Genomic DNA, 17,276 nt, shown 5'->3' with positions numbered 1-17,276 from the left:
CTTTCCCTACCTGCGGTACTCTAGCCAGTGCGGTCCAGCCAACCCAGGGGCCTGGGAAACCCAACCTGAAGGGCTCAGCGTTAACTCCTATACCTCCTCCTTGCCCTCACCAAACACACACATAGACATGAAGGAGGGGAAGGGCGAGAAATAGATGTCAGGGCACAGGAGGCCAGCACCAGCCTGTGGCCTCTCCATCTGGGTATTCCAGTGACTCCTCCCGTGCCTGGCACAGATCTGGGATTCAAAAATGGATTTGAACAAAAGATTGACTATTGTCAATCTTTTAAGCAGAGCACAGTGTTCCATGCTGCTGATTGTTTTATAAAGTGAGTGCCTGGTATAATCACTCTAGAAAACTATTTGGCAGTAGTTACTAATGTGGTACATCCCATGACCTAGCAATTCCACTCTTAAGTATATACCTAACAGAGCTATGCATGTATGTTCTCTCTCTCTCTCTCTCTCTCTCTCTCTCTCTCTCTCTCACACACACACACACACACACACACACACACACACACGAAGACAATTACTGCAGTGCTTATTGCAATAGCCCCAGCTGGAACTCCCCAGATACTCATCAACAGTGGAATGGATAAACACAATGGAATATTGTACAGCAATGAGAATGAACAATCTATAATTACCTACTTTAAAGTGAATGACTCTCATCAACATGATGCTGAGTGAAAGAAGCCAGATACAGAGGTTTATGTGCTGCATGATTACATTTATTATAAGTAGAAAAATAGGAAACACTAACATTTGGCTTCAGGAGTCAGGGTAGTAATTACCTTTGGGGGTCATGGTGATGGTGAAGGAATATTTGAGGGGCTTCTGGGGTGCTGGCAATGTTCTGTTTCTTCAATCATCTTCTGGCTGCACAGCGGTTCAGTTTTTGAAATTGTGTCAAACTGTACACTTAATGATTTGTACTCAGTTTCTTCTATATAATTCTTTAATAAAAAATAAATGCCCCAATGGAGGGACTGTTTCCTTTTCCCATTTCCTGTTCCCCCCATCTCAGCCCCAGCAAGCTTCCCTGGAAACTGGATGAAGGAGAAGTCTGAGTTCATGGCCAGATAATAGAGAGGAACAAACTCAGAGGACTGGGCCCTTTTGGTGCCAAGCCCTATGCTGAGCTCTTACAGGAATTGTCCAATGACCCCCTCCATCACACATAGACGCGCATTCCTAGGGGGCAGCAGTATTTTGTGTGTGTGTGTGTGAGTTGGAGTCTCACTCTGTTGCCCAGGCTGAAGTGCAGTGGCACACTCACAGCCACCCCAGCATCCACCTGCTGGGCTCCGGCGATCCTTCCGCCTCAGCCTTCCAATTTGCTGGAACTACAGATGTGCACTACCATGCTTAGCTAGTTTTTTTTTTTACTTTATTGTAGAGATGAGGTCTTGCCAAGTTGCCTGGGCTAGGCTTGAACCTGCAGGCTCAGGCAATCCACTAGCCTCGGCCTCCCAAAATGCTGGGACTGTAGGCTGAGTCACAAAGCCTGACTGGCAACAGTATTATTATGAGGAATGAGACTGGAGAGGTAAGGTGACTTGCTCCATTACACAACTAGTAAGTGACTGAGGTATGATTTGAATCCAGGCTACATCTTAACTCCCCAGTCCAGGCTTTTAATCCCTGTGTTCCTCGGTGATCCAGAGGGAATGGGAGACATGAGTAAAACCAACTATGGCTCCTGGCCCTTAGCTGCATGCCTCCAGTGGATTTTAAAAACGAGAGTTACCTTGTCAGTGAGCAAGTCCCAGCACTGACACTTTCTGGGAACTTTCTGCCTCTGCCTTACCCTTGGCTGGGACAAAGCAATCTCTAGACACCAGAGATGTCTATTCATGCCTGATGTCCCCCTCTGCTTCTGAAATAAGGTCAAAAGGCTTTGTCCTGGCCTAGAGATCAGGTCTAGATGGGGGCCCTGTAACTCTGGGAGGAATGGAACCAACTTCAGCATGGACACTAACAGAAAGCATCAAAACTGCTCACACTAGACAGGGTGGGCAAAGGGAACCCTCAGAGGATTGGAAGGAAAACCAGAAGGTGGATTTTGGTAATGACCTTCTCAGCTTTGGTCTTCTGAAAGGGTGAAGCGTAGACTAACCTTCCTTCAGTTCCCTAGATGTGCTATCTTTCCTCTCTGGGTCTTTGCACAAGTTCCTTCTTTCTGGATACCACTCTTCCCTTGGCCGTTGCTTGGGGACAAGGTTGTGGTTGAATTTGGGATAAAGAGTTTGACTCACATGGATTTGAAGTCTACTCTGTCTTCTCATCCCAGCTAAGACTTCACTGGCTCCAGGAATCCTTCCTTGGTGCTTCAAAACCTGAGGCAACTTGAACTTCTCCTCTTACAGCATTTATCACCCTGGATTATTATTGTCTACACCAGTCTGGAAGCTCCCTATAAGCAGAAACATCATCAGCTTTGCTGCTGCTCATTGCTACATGCCCAGGTACCAAGCACACTGTAGTTGCTCAGTAAATAGCCATTGACCGAATGAAGTGGTGCTCTGGCAGCCATCAGATGACAGGCAATCTCACACAGCTGGTCCCTCTTCCATAACTTGCAAATTGCCACTTGTTCATGAGTCTGAGAGGTTTCTCTTCTGGGGAAGAAGAGACTGGCACTTCTTATTGATGGTTGAAGCTCTATGAAACTTTGATCTGACCCTACGGTTCAAAGTACAAGATTCTGCAAAAATGCAGGCAGGGGCAGCATCTACATGGAGATACTAGAGGCTAAGACAGAGGAAGGGGTCCCTGAAAAGTGGGAGCAATGGGTGGACAAAAGAAGGTGGCTTCTGGATTTTAAGTCATTCACTCTGAGACCCTTTCTGTGTGTTGCTGTCTGGATTAGCAGGCAATTCTCATTGCTTTCCAGAGAAGCACCTCTCTAAAGCAGGGTTTCTCAACCTCAGCACTAGTGGCGTTTGGGGCCAGATAAGTCTTTGTTATGGGGGCTGTCTTGTATGTTTAAGGGTGTTTAGCAGTGTAGTGAGTTGAGTAGTTTCCTCCCAAAATTCATGTCCACCTGGAACCTTAAGAATGTGACCTTATTTCAAATAAGGATCTTTGCAGATGTAATTTGGTAAGGATTTCAAGATGAAATCATTCTGGATTTAGGCCTGGCTCTAAAGCTTATGATTTACAATTATTATTGGTCAATTAAGGAGGAGAAAAATGAATCTAATGACTAGTGTCCTTTTAAGAACAGAAGAGGACACACAAAGACAAAGGGAGGAAGGCCATGAGAAGGTGGAGGCAGAGGCTGGGTATGCTCATGCCTGTAATCCCAGAGCTTTGGCAGGCCAAGGTGGGAGAATCCCTTGAGGTCAGGAGTTTGAGACCAGCCTGGGCAATGTAGCAAGACCCCATCTCTATGAAATAAAAATAAATTAGCCAGGCGTGGCGGTATGTGCTTGTAGTCCCAACTACTCAGACGGCTGAGGCAGGAGGATCACTTGAGCTCAGGAGTTCGAGGCTGCAGTAAGCCATGACTGTGGCACTGCAATCTGTAACAAAATGAGAGACCTTATATAAGATAAAATAAAATAAAGGAGGTAGAGATTGGAGTGATGCAGCAGCAGTCAAGGGTTGCCAGGAGCCACCAGAAACTAGGAAGAGTTGTGGAAAAATTCTCCCCTAGAACCTTCAGAGAGTACGTGGCCTTTGCCAACACATTGATTCCGGACTTCTAGCCTTCAGAACTGTGAGAAAACAAATTTCCATTACTTTTGTGGTGATTTGTTACAGCAGTCCTAGGAAACATACAAGCAGCATCTCTGACTCTATACCCACTAAATGCCAACAGCGCCCCCTCAGTTAATGCCTTAGACATCGCAAATGTCTGTGGGGGTAGGGGGTGCTGCAAATACCACCAACTTCCCGAGAGCCCCTACTTTAATGGGGCGGGTGGCTATAACAAAAGGGCAGAGCAGAGTGGGATGAACCTGGGTTTGAAATTTAGACCTGCCCTGGAATAGCTACATGACCTTAGGCAAGTTGCTTAATTTCTCAGAACCTCGGTCTCCTCTTGAGTAAAATGGGGGCTAATGAATGTACCTGTATCTCACAGAATCATCATGCTGATGAAATGAGATAACTCGTAGAACGTGCTTAGCACACTATTGGTCATACAGCTAGCACTCAATAAATAGTAACTGAAACAGTAATTGTTATGTGTTTTTATTAAGCAATAATAATATTACCTAATTGGTAAGAAATATATTAAGAAATAACAGTGGCAATTAAATGATTATTATTATTATTTGAAGTCTGTAGTCTGACTCAGTTTTTCGGGTCATAATCTATCGTAGACTGCTGCCAAACCAGGCCAGTAGCTCCTCCCAGGCGGAGGAGGTGCTGGGGTGCCCATCTTGGTGTCAAACTTTCCAAATGATTCCTTTTTCTCACTCCACCCCACTTGAACCTAGTATCTTTGTAAGATGCATAAGGTGGTCACTTAAAATGTGTCGTTCCCATTTTACAGAGATGGAAACTGAGGGACAAAATCATTAAGTGATTTAGCCAATCCTAATTCCAAGCCAGGGCTGGAACCCGGAGCCATTAAAAATATAATCTGGGCCGAGCTCGGTGGCTCAGCCTGTAAACCCTGCATTTTGGAAGGTTGAGGCGAGTGGATTGCCTGAGCCCGTGGGGTTTGAGTCCAGCCCAGGCAACTTGGTGAGACCTTGTTTCTACAAAAAAAAAATAAAGCCAGGCGTGGTAGCGCGCGCCTGTAGTTCTGGCTACTTGGAAGGCTAAGGCGGAAGGATCGTCGGATGCTGGAATGGCTGTGACCGTGCCACTGTACTCCAGCCTGGGTGACGGAGTGAGACTCCAACTCAAAAAACAAAACAAAACAAAACAAACCAATCTGCTCCTGACTCGCTCATCTCCAAGACATTCCTGTCCCCACTTCTTTCAGATGCCTGATATTAACCCCTCCCCACCCTTACAAAGCCTGACTCTAAGGAAGGAAGCTAATGACCTATAATTTAGAGAGACTTTGTATTCACCAGTTCTCTCTCCGAGGGTTGTCCATACAATAAACCCCTCTGTCTCATGGGCGGACAGTTTTTGGAGCTGAGATGAAATCGTCAGGTAGGTGGATTTCAGGTATATTTACTAGTTAGAGTCCTGTAGGAAACAGAATCCTACTTGGTTCTATGGAGGGGACCTTAGTTGATGGGACTATTGACATTCACACAGGCAGAATTAAGGAAACCAACGAGGATGCTGAGGCACTCAGGAACCAGCAGCATCCTAGGTTTGAAAGGAAAGGGAAGGAATGGTAAAACCAACATCCAGTGAGGGTTGGCACTATAAGGGGCCCAGACACGAGGTGTGGCCATAGAGAGGCTATGCCCCTCAGAACTGTGGTACCAAAGGGAGGGATCAAAGAGTAAAAATATCCTGGGTGCTCTCTTCTCACCCTCGGCTCCTGTGGATGCCTGTTTTGGTTGAAACCAGCCACAAGTCAGCCAGCCAATAAGGAACCTTGGGAAATGGAGTTCAAGGGAACCAGCATCCCAGGGTATGAGGCAAGAGGGTTAGGATTTGGGGAGGAAGTTGAGGGAGGGAGCATCACTAGCACAAAGAGTGGGTAGAGTGGTGATTTGAAGGGGTATAGGGAGAATAAGCAGCATGGACAAGAAGTTGATGTGGTGATTGGCTTTATTTGTTTCAACTCTTCTGCTAGGAACAGAAACCCTGGAAACACACTGACTCACAGAGACTTTGTATTCTTGATGCTTGCTTTTAAGGCAACCAGTTTTGTTTGCTAAGTTGCCAAGACTGAGACGGGGGTAGAAAGGAGGAGATATCTTTGAAAGATAATTGAATCTGAAGGTGGTGAAGGGATGACCCTGAAGGAAGAGTGTCCAGGTAGAGGAAACTGCCAGGATGAAGGCTCAGAGGCAGGAGCATGGCTGGCATGTTTGAGAAACAACCAGTAGACCAGTGTGACTAGACAGGATTAAGTAAAGGGGTCAGGGTAGGAGATGAGGTTGGAGAGGAGACAGCTGGGGTGGTAGAGAGGGTGGACCACAGCAGGGGACTTTAGTTCTTCCTCTGAGTGAGATGAGAAGTCATTGGAGGGTTCAATGAGGAAGAGACATCATGTTTAACTGGCTGTTTTGTGGAGAATACACTACAGGAGGTGGAGGTAAGGACAAAAGGAGATGAGATTTTGGAAGTTGGCAGTATTCCCTCTCTTCTTCCTTCCTTCCCTCTTCCTCTTGTTCTTCTCCTCCTCCCTCTTTCCCTTCTTCTCCCCTCCACCCTTCTAACCCCCCTTCCTTCTCCTCTGCTACCTCATCCTCCATTTCCTCCTCCTCTTTTTCTTGCAGTTTTTGTTTTGTTTTTGCACACAGCAAACTTCAGAGTAAGGAGATAACTGCAATAATACAGGCAAAAGGCAATAGATGATGATGGCTTGGACCAGAGGTTGTAGTAATAAGATAATGAGAAAAGGTCAAGTTCTAGATTTGTTTTGAAGATCGAGTCAGTGGGATCTGCTAGAAGATTAGATGCAGAGATGAGAGAATGAGGGGAGTCAAGTGTTAATCAGGAATTACTCCCACGTTTGTTGAACAGAGTCCCTAGAAGATGAATTTGCCAGTGACTGAGATGGGGAAGAATGGGTGAAAAACAGGTTTGGAGGGGAAAAAATAATGAGTTTTGTGGGGGTATAAATTTTACATGTCCATTATACACGCAAGTGCAGATGTTGAGTAGGTGGCTGAATGTACAAGGCTGGAGTAGAGAAGACAGCATGTTTGTTTGACAGCTGTGTTGAAGTGTAATTGATATCCAGCAAACTGTATATTTAAATATTGTACAGTGTACAACTTGATATGTTTTAATATGTGTTTCCACTCATGAAATCATCACCCTCAAAAGTTTCCTTGTGCCTCTATGTGTTCCCTCTCACCCTATTCCCACTTCCCTGCCCCCTCCATATGCTAAGCAACTACTCATCTGCTTTTCATCATTCTAGATTAGTTGCATTTTCTAGAACATACAAATAAAACCATATAGCATCTACTCTTTTTTGGTCTGATTTCTTTCACTCAACATAATTATTTTGAGATTATACATGTTGTTGCTTGTATCAGTAACTCATCTCCTCCTCCCCCACTTTTTGGATGGATAGTGTTCCACTGCATGGATATGTCACAATTCCTTTATTCTTTCATTTGGTGGTGAACAACAAATTGCTTTGAGTTGGGGACTAGTTGGGTTGTTTCTAGTTTGGAGTTATTAAAAATAAAGCTGTTATGAACATTCATGCCTTTGGACATGAAGTCTTTGGATGAACATATGCTCTCATTTCTCTTGGCTAAATACCTTAGAGTGGAATGGCTGAGTCATATGGTAGAAGTGTCTTTAGCTTTTAAAGAAACTTTCTGTTTTCCAAAGTGATTGCACCATTTTACATTTCCACTAGCAGTGGGAATTTTTGCCTAATGCTTGGTATGGCCAAGTTTTTCAAATTTTGTACATTCTAATAGGTGTGTGGTAGTAACTTGTGGTTTTAATGTTCATTTCCTTAAGGACTAATGATGTTGCCCATCCTTTCATGTATTTATTTGCCATCCACAACTCTTCTTTGATGAAATGTCTGCTCATACCTTTTGATCACTAAAAAAAATGGGAGTTGTTTCCCTTCTTATGATTGAGCTTTGAGAGTTCTTTATTCTGGATATGTCATTTTTCAGATATGGTTTGCAATTTTTTTTCAGTCTGAAGCTTGTTTCCTAATTCTCTTAACAATGTCTTTTGATGAGCAGAAGTTCCATTGATCTTTTTTTTTCTTTTGGTGTTATATCTAAAATATCTTTACCTAACACAATGTCAAAAAGGTTTGTTTCTACATTTTCTTATGGAAGTTTTATAGTTTAGATTTGATATTTGGGTCTATGTTTCATTTTGAGTTAATTTTGAATATGGCATGTGGTATGGATTACATTTTATTTTATTACACATGGATATACAATTGTTCCAGCACAGTTATCTTATCTCCATTCATTGCTTTTTCATCTTATTCAAAAATTACTTGACTCATATATGTGTGAGTCTATTTCTAGACTTTCTGATTTGTTCCACTGACCTCTTTGTCTCTTTGACACCAATGCCATGCTGTCCCAATTACAGTAGCTCTATAAGTTCTGCAGGCAGGTAACGTAAATTCTTCAACTTTGTTCTTCTTTTTCAAAGTTGTTTTATTCTTTGTTCTTTGCACTTCCATATGAATGTTAGAATCAGCTTATCAATTCATTAAAAAACATCTAGTGGAATTTTAATTATAGTTACATTGAATCTATAGATTAATTAGTGAGGAAATGATATTGAGCCTTTTGGTCCACAAGTGTGATATATCTCTTCATTTATTTGGTTCTCGTCCAGTTTCTCTCAGCAATGTTTTGTGGTTTTCAATGTATGAGTCTACACATATTTTATCTGATTTCTATGTAAGTATTTCATAACTCTTATTAGCATTGGAAATGGTATTGATTTTTTGATTTCAGTTTCCAATGGTTTGTTGTATTGCTAGCATATAACAATACAACTAATTTTTGAAAGTTGATTTTGTATTCTGTAACTGTGCTAACCCTCACTTGTTAGTTCTAGTAGCTTTTTTGTAGAATTAATTGAATATTCTATATATACAATCATATCACCTGGGAATAAACATCGTTTAACCGCTTCATTTCCAGTGTGGACATTTTAAATCTCTTTTTCTTGTATTATTACACTGGCTAGAACCCTTCAGTACAATGCTGAATAAAAGTGATGAGTGAACATTCTTGCCTTTTTACTGATTTTATTTATTTATTTATCTATCTATTTATTTATAACCCATTTAAAATGGAGACAAGTTCTCACTATGTTGCCCAGGCTGGCCTTGAATTCCTGAGCTCAAGTGATCCTCCCACTTTAGCCTCCCAAAGTATTGGGATTACAAGCGTGAGCCACCATACCCAGCCTTGTTTCTGACTTTAAAAGGAAGTATTTGTCTATCACCATTTTGGGTTTTGTTGGCCTTTTCTTTTCTGATTTCTATTAATTTATTTAGTTTTAAAAATTGTGGTCAAATATGCATTATAGCCATTTTAAAGTGGATGATTCTGTGTCATTAAGTGCAGTCACACTGTTGTGCAACTGTCACCTACCCCCATCTATCTCCTATTTCAGATGTCTTATGGTAGAAGCTTAAGGTCATAGATTTAAGTCAGTCCTTCCTTTCCTCCCTTTCCTTCTTTTCTTTCCCTTCATTTTCTTCTTTCCCTTTATTTTCTTCCTTCTCTTTTTTCCTTTCTTCTCTCTTTTTCTTTCCAATACAGGCATTTAGTGTTTTAAATTTGGGCCTAAATACAGCTTTGGCTACATACCATAAATTTCATTATGCTGTGTTTAATTTTTATTTAATTCAAAGTGCTTTCTGATTTTCTTATTGCTGTCTTTTTTGACCTATTTGTGATTTAAGAGTGTGTTATCTTGTTTCCAAATATTGGGATTTTTCAGATGTCTTTCTGTCATTCATTTCAATCTAATTCCATTGTGGTGAGAGAACATACTTTGTATGACTTAAATTATTTTAACTTTTAAAAATAGATTGTTTTAGGAATATAGTCTTCTTAATAAATGTTCTGTGTGCACTCAAGTGTGAAGGGTGGCGTATTCTATAAATGTCAGTTAGGACAAATTGTCTAATAAAGCTGCTCAAACCTCCTTACTTATTTTTATAACTACTTATTCTATCAATGATTGAGAGAATGGTATTGATATCTTAAAATATTTAATTATGGATTTGTCTATTTTTTGTTGTTGTTGCAGTTCTATTGGTTTTTGCTTCATGTTTTTTGAAGCCCTGTTGTTAGGTGCATAAATGCTTAGTATTTATAAATTCACTCCTTTATCATTATGAGTTGATCAATATCAACAGTTCATCAGCAATATTGGTTGCTCTGAAACCTACGTCTGACATTAACATAGCTACTTCAGCTTTCTTTTGATTAGTGTTTGTATGGTATATATTTTTTCATCTTTTTACTTTTAATCTATTTGTCTTTATATTTAAAGTGTATTTCATAGAGGCATTATATAGTTGATTTTGCTTTTCTACCAGTCACATAATCTTTGTCTTTTAATCAGTGTTTAGAACAAAACATTGTATGTAAATTATTGATATGGTTGAATTTAAATCTATCATCTTGCTATTTTTCTACTTGTTCTTTTTTAAAAACAGCTTTATTAAGATATTATTCACATACTTTACAATTCACCCACTTAAAGGGTACAATTCAATGGTTTTTAGTACATTCAAAAGTTGGGCATTCATCACTGCAATCAATTTTAGAATGTTTTCCTTACCCCCCAAATAAACTCTACATGCTTTTGCCATCACTTCTCAGCCTTCCATTACCCAGCCTCAGTCCTAAACCACAATAATTCTACTTTTTGTCTCTATGTATCTGCTTATTTTGGATATTTTATACAAATGGAATCATACAATATGTGGTCCTTTGTGATTTGTTTTTTTGACATAGTATAATATTTTTGTTGTTCATCCATGTTGTAGTGTGTATCAGTACTTCATTCCTTTCTAGTGCCAAATAATATTCCATTGCATAGATATAACATGTGTTTATCCATTTATCAGTTGATGGACATTTGGGTTGTTTCCATTTTTTTTGCTTTATGAGTAACGCTGCTATGAACATTCAAGTACAAGTTCATGCATGAATGCATGTTTTCATTGCTTTTGAGTATGTAATAGGAGTAGAATTAGTGGGTCAAATGGTATCTCTATGTTTAATCTCTTAGAAACTACCAAACTGTTTTTCAGGGAAGTTGCACCAATTTACTTCCCCACCAGCAGTGTATGAGGGCCCCAGGTTCTCCATATTCTTACACGTACTTGTTAGTATCTGTGTTTTTTATTATAGCCATCCTAGTGGGTATGAAGTGATATCTCATTGTGGTTTTGATATAATTTCCATGATGACTCGTGATGTTGAACATCTTTTCATATGCTTATTGAACATTTGTATATCCTCTTTGGAGAAATGTTCATTCAAATCATTTGTCCATTTTCAATTATTGAGTTGTAATAATAGTTATTTATGATTCTGAATTATAAATCCCTTATTTTTTCTCTCATTCTATGGATTGTCTTTTCACTTTATTTTAAGATGTGGGGTACAAGCCAGGATTAGGTACATAAGTGGTCTATGTACAGGTTGTCCTTTCACTTTCTTGATGGTGTTCTTTGAAGCACAAAAGTTTTTTATTTTGATGAAGCCCAATTTCTCTCTCTCTCTCTCTCTCTCTCTTTCTCTCTCTCTCTCTCTCTCTCTCTCTCTCGTTGCTTGTGCTTCTGCTTGTTCTTTCCATGTATATTTCTCTTTTCCTCTTTTATGCCTTTTTGGGGATCAAAAGAGATTTTAAAAATTCAATTTTTTCTCCTTTATTGACTTGGTTGTATTAGTTTCATATGGCCGTTGTAAGCTATTACCACAAATTTTGTGACTCAAAACAACATAAGTTTATTCTCTTACAGTTCCAGAAGCCAAAAGTCCTAAATGGGTTTCACTGAGCTGTGAAATCCGTGTCAGTAGGGCTGCACTCTCTCTAGAAGTTCCAGGAGAGAATCCTCCAATTTCTAGAGTTTTATTCCTTGCATTCGTTGATACATGGCTCCTTCCTCTCTTTCCTTCTTCAAAGCCCACAATACACCATCCTCAAATCTCTCTCCCTACTGAAGTTGTCACATTGTCTTCTCCCTTCTGTAGCAGAATGTCCTTCTACCTCCCTCTTATAAGGACACTTGTGATTACATTTAGGGCCCACTTACATAATCCAGGATACTCCATCTCCACACCCTTAACTTAATCATAAAACTATTAAGACCTTTAAATAAATATATATATATGTCTACATATATATACAGACACACACACACACACACACAAACACACACGGTAACACAAACACACACACACACACACACACACACACACACACACACACACACACACGGTAATAAGCAGATTCCAGGGATTAGGACCTGGATATCTTTGGGGACTATATTTTGTCTATCTCTTAGACATTCAATCTAAAGAGTTAAGCTGAATAGTTTTAATTCTCTTAGATTTAACTCTTTGTTGTGTCATTCCTTTAGGCTTTACAGTACATATCCTTAACTTATTCCATTCTATCTTCAAGTGTTATTATTCCATTTTATGTGTAGTATAAGAACTTTATACCAACATCCTTCCATTTCTCCTCTTTTGGTTCTTGCACCATCATTGTCATACATTTTACCTATAAACCTTACAATATAAATGTTATAAACTCCACAATGCATTGTTATCATTTCTGTTACATAAATGGTTGTTTGTCTTTTAAAGAGATTTGAATAATGAGGAAAATACATTTATTTACCCACTTAGTTACCATTTCTAGTGCTCTTCTTTTTGTGTGTGTGTAGATCCAAATTTCTATCTGCTATCATCTTCTTTCTTCCTGAAGGATTTCCTTTACCATATCATATATAATGATGCTCTTCTGGAAATAAATTCTTTCAAGATTTTGCATATCTGAAAACATTTTAATTTTACCCTAATTTTAAAAAGATATTTTTACTGTGCAAGGAATTCTAGTTTGATGTTTTTATTTTTTTCTTTCCGAACCCTGCCTGCTTGAATTGTTACCTACAAGAAATCTGTTGTCATTTTCATCTTCTTTTATTTGTATATAATGTCTTCTGTTTCTGGTTGCTTCTAAGACTTTCATTAGAAGTCTTACAGTCACTGACTGTAAGCAATTTAATTATGATTTGCTTTGGTGCAGTTTTCCTCATGTTTATTATTCTTGAGGTTTGTTGAGCTTCTTAGAGATCTATAGATTTACAATTTTCATCAAAGGTGGAAATATTTCTGCCATCATTTCTAAATTATTTTTTTGGTCTACCCCTCCTCCCTTACTTCTGAAGACGAGCAGCATCAAGGAGAGGGCACCACAAAGGAAAATATCTACATCTGTACTAAGCATCTTACATCTACATCTTGCACGTTTGCATAGTCAAGTCTCTCATCTATGAGAACAATGACCCACAGCATACTCCATGACTGGTACCTGGTTAAATGCAACCTCAGTGAATTCTTCTAAGACCTTAGTGGGAATGGCTTTGGATGGAAAGGAAGACCCAAGATGAGAAGAAATGAGTAATGATTAAAGGTGCGGGTTTTGATCTCTAGCTCTGCATGTCTCCTGCTGTTTGACCTTGAGTAATTTACATTGTCTTTCTGACTTTAGCTTCCTCCTCCATACAAGTGAGGATACTAGTAGTACCTGCCTTACAGGATTAGAGTACAAAGCACCCAGATGTTGGCTATTATTACTTTTATTTTTTGTATGCCAATGTTTGAAATACCCTCTCCCTTAATTCTTCCTTAATATTGACTAGAACAGTATATGTTGTTGCACTGTGACTGACTCTACTGTTTTAGGTTTTAGCCAGCATCTATGTTTCTTTCCTTCTTCAGATTCATGTCTCTGGAGCTTTCCCTGGGATATGGAAGTTTTCAGTATTAACAACCAGATGAGATAGCCATCTCAGGTCTGCCTCAGTCTCCTTTTTCCATCTTGTTTTTTCTTCTCTCTTCCTCTTCTCCACTCTATTGTCATTAGATTCTCCAGGGTGGACTCAGAGAGAAAAATGGGAGAAGTTAGGGACAGAAGAGGTCTCACATGACAGAAATGGTTTCAGGGTTATGCTCCTGTGACCAGAGTGTGTCCCAAAGCTTCTCCCTCTCTTGGAGGGCTAGTGTGGATTCCCTAAAGATTCTCCTACTGACATTCCCTGACAGGGTCCACAATGTTTTTTTTTTTTTCTTAAGACTCCTCTTCATCTTCTGCATTTCATGATATTCCTCCAGTCTCTTTCTATAAGGACATTTGTCCTGTGAAAACCATTTGCCTTTTTCCACTTTGATGCCAGAACAACTCACTCCCTGGTAACCCTTGTTACCTGCCACCTGCTTAAATGTGCTGATCACTCCAGCCTCTTCTTTAGACTTCTTGAGGCATGAGGCAGATACCAGTTCCTTGCCTCCCGAACTCCAGAGGTTCAGTAATCTCATCAAGTGGCACTCTGGAGACCCATCATTTGACTTACAGAATGCAGTCACCGTTCCTGTGCATTCCTTTACAGGGAAATTCCAGAGTGCTAGGACAACTCTCTTCAAAAAATTGCCACCTCTCAATGATGAACCAGTGAGAGAACCAGTGGGAGAGTTCTATCCATGGTGTAGGAAATAATTCAGGAGTGCATTGTCTGTAGAGAGTGTCAAAATAATAATAAAACCACCTAAAAGTTTTTTGAAAAATTATTATCACTATGTGCTAGCAATACTAAACAATGAAAGCAACAATATTCTCCTCCCTCCAAATTCGTTTGTGGGTCTAAGTCCTGAACAACTGTTACAGCTACTGTTGAGTATTAATGATATATAACTTAGCTCCAAATTGGCCTATTCCAATTCTGAGAACTCCTTGCTATACAGCCATCCCCTGATACACACAGACTCAGCCACATTCATTTATTTTGAGAGTAAGTTCTCATAGGTTTGGAAAAGTTTGAGCTTGCTTTGAATGAAGTTCTTATTTCCAGCCCCTGTGGTACAACATATTCTTGCATTTGAAGAATTGATTCAAAATAAGCAATGATAGCACAGTGATTGTAAAGATTAAGAAAAGGGAACTTGAGTTATTTCAGTTTTGTTACTCTAGGTGACCATTTGGAATTTTAATGTGTGTTTAAAATTTTAGGCAGTGATGGAAGCAATTCAAGTCCCCATTGATGGATGAATGATAAACAACATGTGGTATATACATACAATGGAATGCTATTTAGCGTTAAAAAGGGAGGGAATTCTGATACATGCTACAACATGGATGAACCTTGAAGGCATTATACTAAGTAAAATAAGCCAGTTACAGAAAGACAAACAGTATATAATCCCATGAGCATAACGTACCTAGAATAGTCAATTTCATAGAGATAGAAAGTAGAACCATGGTTGCCAGGGGCTAGGGGGAGGAGAATGTGGGTATTGAGTTGCTGTATAATGAATATTGAGTTTCAATTTTGTGAGATGAAAAGGTTCTGGGGATTGGTTGCACAACAATTTGAACATACAAGTACTTAACACTACTGCACTGTACACTTAGAAGTGGTTAAGATGGTACATTTTTATGTTGTGTGGTTTTTAAAACCACAATTTTAAAAATGTAAGGCAGTGTGAACAGCAAGGTGTAATATTTTTATTTGATAAGTGCAAATTTTAGTTCATACATGCAATATCTTACTAAATTCTAATAATATCTTAAAAAGTGAAAGCTATTCTTTGTGTTGGTTTTAGTCCTCCAAGTCAAGGTAAAGAGTTTCATTTCTTGGGGAAAATGTCTGAAATGAACACAGGAGAGGAAGCTGGAGTAGATAAAGAGAGCCTTCAGATGGCCATGAAAGTCTGACACTTTGGAGAGGAAGGAGGGAGGATCAGGGAGCAAGTATCTCAGATCAAAGCACAGTGCTAACAAAGTTTCAGCCAGCCTGATGGAGAGTGTTTGAGTCAAAATTGCCAATTAGATAACAACCCTGGGACCACTTTTCCCTCCATACCATTTCTAGTTCTGCCCATTGGGAAGATTTTCCCCCTCAACTGTCTTTCACAATCTCCCATGAAATGGTTATAATACAGCCACTGTACATTTTTGACTTGTACCCTCATTCCTGGACAACCTCATCTGTAAACCAAGTTCAAGCTTTTTCCTCCTTTTCAGGTGGTCATGACCTCCTTTCCTCCCACTCCCTCCATGGGGTATAGTGTGAGCTGGGGAAGGAGTACTGGGACAAGTGTGGTGGATGACACATTGGTCTGGACTACCTGCTCATATAGCTTACTCATGCTCTCTGGTCCTGAAGGGGCTTGATCCTGGATGAATCTTTTCCATTTTACAATGGACTGAAACTACTTAATGACTCAGTGGGTACAACAGAGCCCAGCTAGTAATGGGCAGGACTGGATGAATAGTCACTTGGAGCCCCACGTGTCAAACGTTTTGTCTCTACCCAGGTGTAGTAACGGGCCAGGAGTAGTTTCTCAAAAGGCATATAATTCTCTGCTGTAGTGTGCATGGCCTTGTTCCAGAATCCTGGGTCTTCTGTTGTGATTCTCCCACTGGGTCTTGCTTTAAGCTTCCCACTGCATCTTTTTCTACCACTGACACCCCCAATGCCATAGAATCTGTTGATGTCATATGTCCCAGTTGGCAAGGCTGTTGTCTATGAGGCACAGTGTGAGGCAAGGTGTTGTTACTATCATCACCCCTCCTTTCCCCTTGCAGTCACTTTTAGGGGCTGTTTTCCTCACTTAACTAGGAGTTCCCTGACAGCCAGAATGGTCTTTTTCATACTTTACCCTGGGATACTGAGGACATAGCATATATTCAGTGCCTGTTTAGTGATGTTTCTTGAATGTATACCCTTTCTAAATCAGCCACAGGTTTTTTTTTTGTATCACAGTCTGGACTTGCTGCCAAGCCCTTTCTTGCCCTGGGTTCACCTGGAGCTGGCACTCATTTATGTCACCTAGGGCTGGTATCCATTTGGGCCACCTGATATATGAATGTATTAAGTATTTCTAAATGTGGTCTACATTACCCCTAGTATCCAAAGAAGCCTAGTGGCAGAGAAAAGAAGGTGATGGTAGGGCTTAGCCTCTTTGCTATCATCTGGAATAATTCTATTCTGACCCCAAACTCATGTACTCTAAAGCAGCAAAACAAAAGATCTTCAGAGTCTTGTGACTGCCTGTTGATGCTAAGGCATGTCGCTTGCAGGGGAAGGGGGCTGACCCACACCCACATAGTTTATCACAGCTTGTTTTCTAACAACATCCAGTACCCATGCTAAGAGAAGTCTGCCCATCCTTCCATCCGTCCTCTTCCATCCCAATAGGGAAGAGTCAGAAAGCTCCCCTGTTGCCTTCCTGATGTTTGCCATGTCACAGACCAGTGTAGAAGTCAAAAACATGGGCTTTGGGTTCTGCTACAGTTTGATTATATTTCTATGTGGATTGGAGTCTAAGTTACACAGTTCCTCAGTTTCCTGATCTGTAATATGAAGACAGTAATACCCTTTTCATGAGACTGATCTGAAGATTTAATGAGTAGTTGTCTATGAGGCA

Source organism: Carlito syrichta, unplaced genomic scaffold (assembly GCF_000164805.1).
Source record: "Carlito syrichta isolate Samal-C Ts95f unplaced genomic scaffold, Tarsius_syrichta-2.0.1 Scaffold309854, whole genome shotgun sequence".
Taxonomy (NCBI): domain Eukaryota; kingdom Metazoa; phylum Chordata; class Mammalia; order Primates; family Tarsiidae; genus Carlito; species Carlito syrichta.
The sequence above is the reverse complement of the archived record's forward strand: the minus strand, read 5'-3'. Positions refer to the sequence as shown.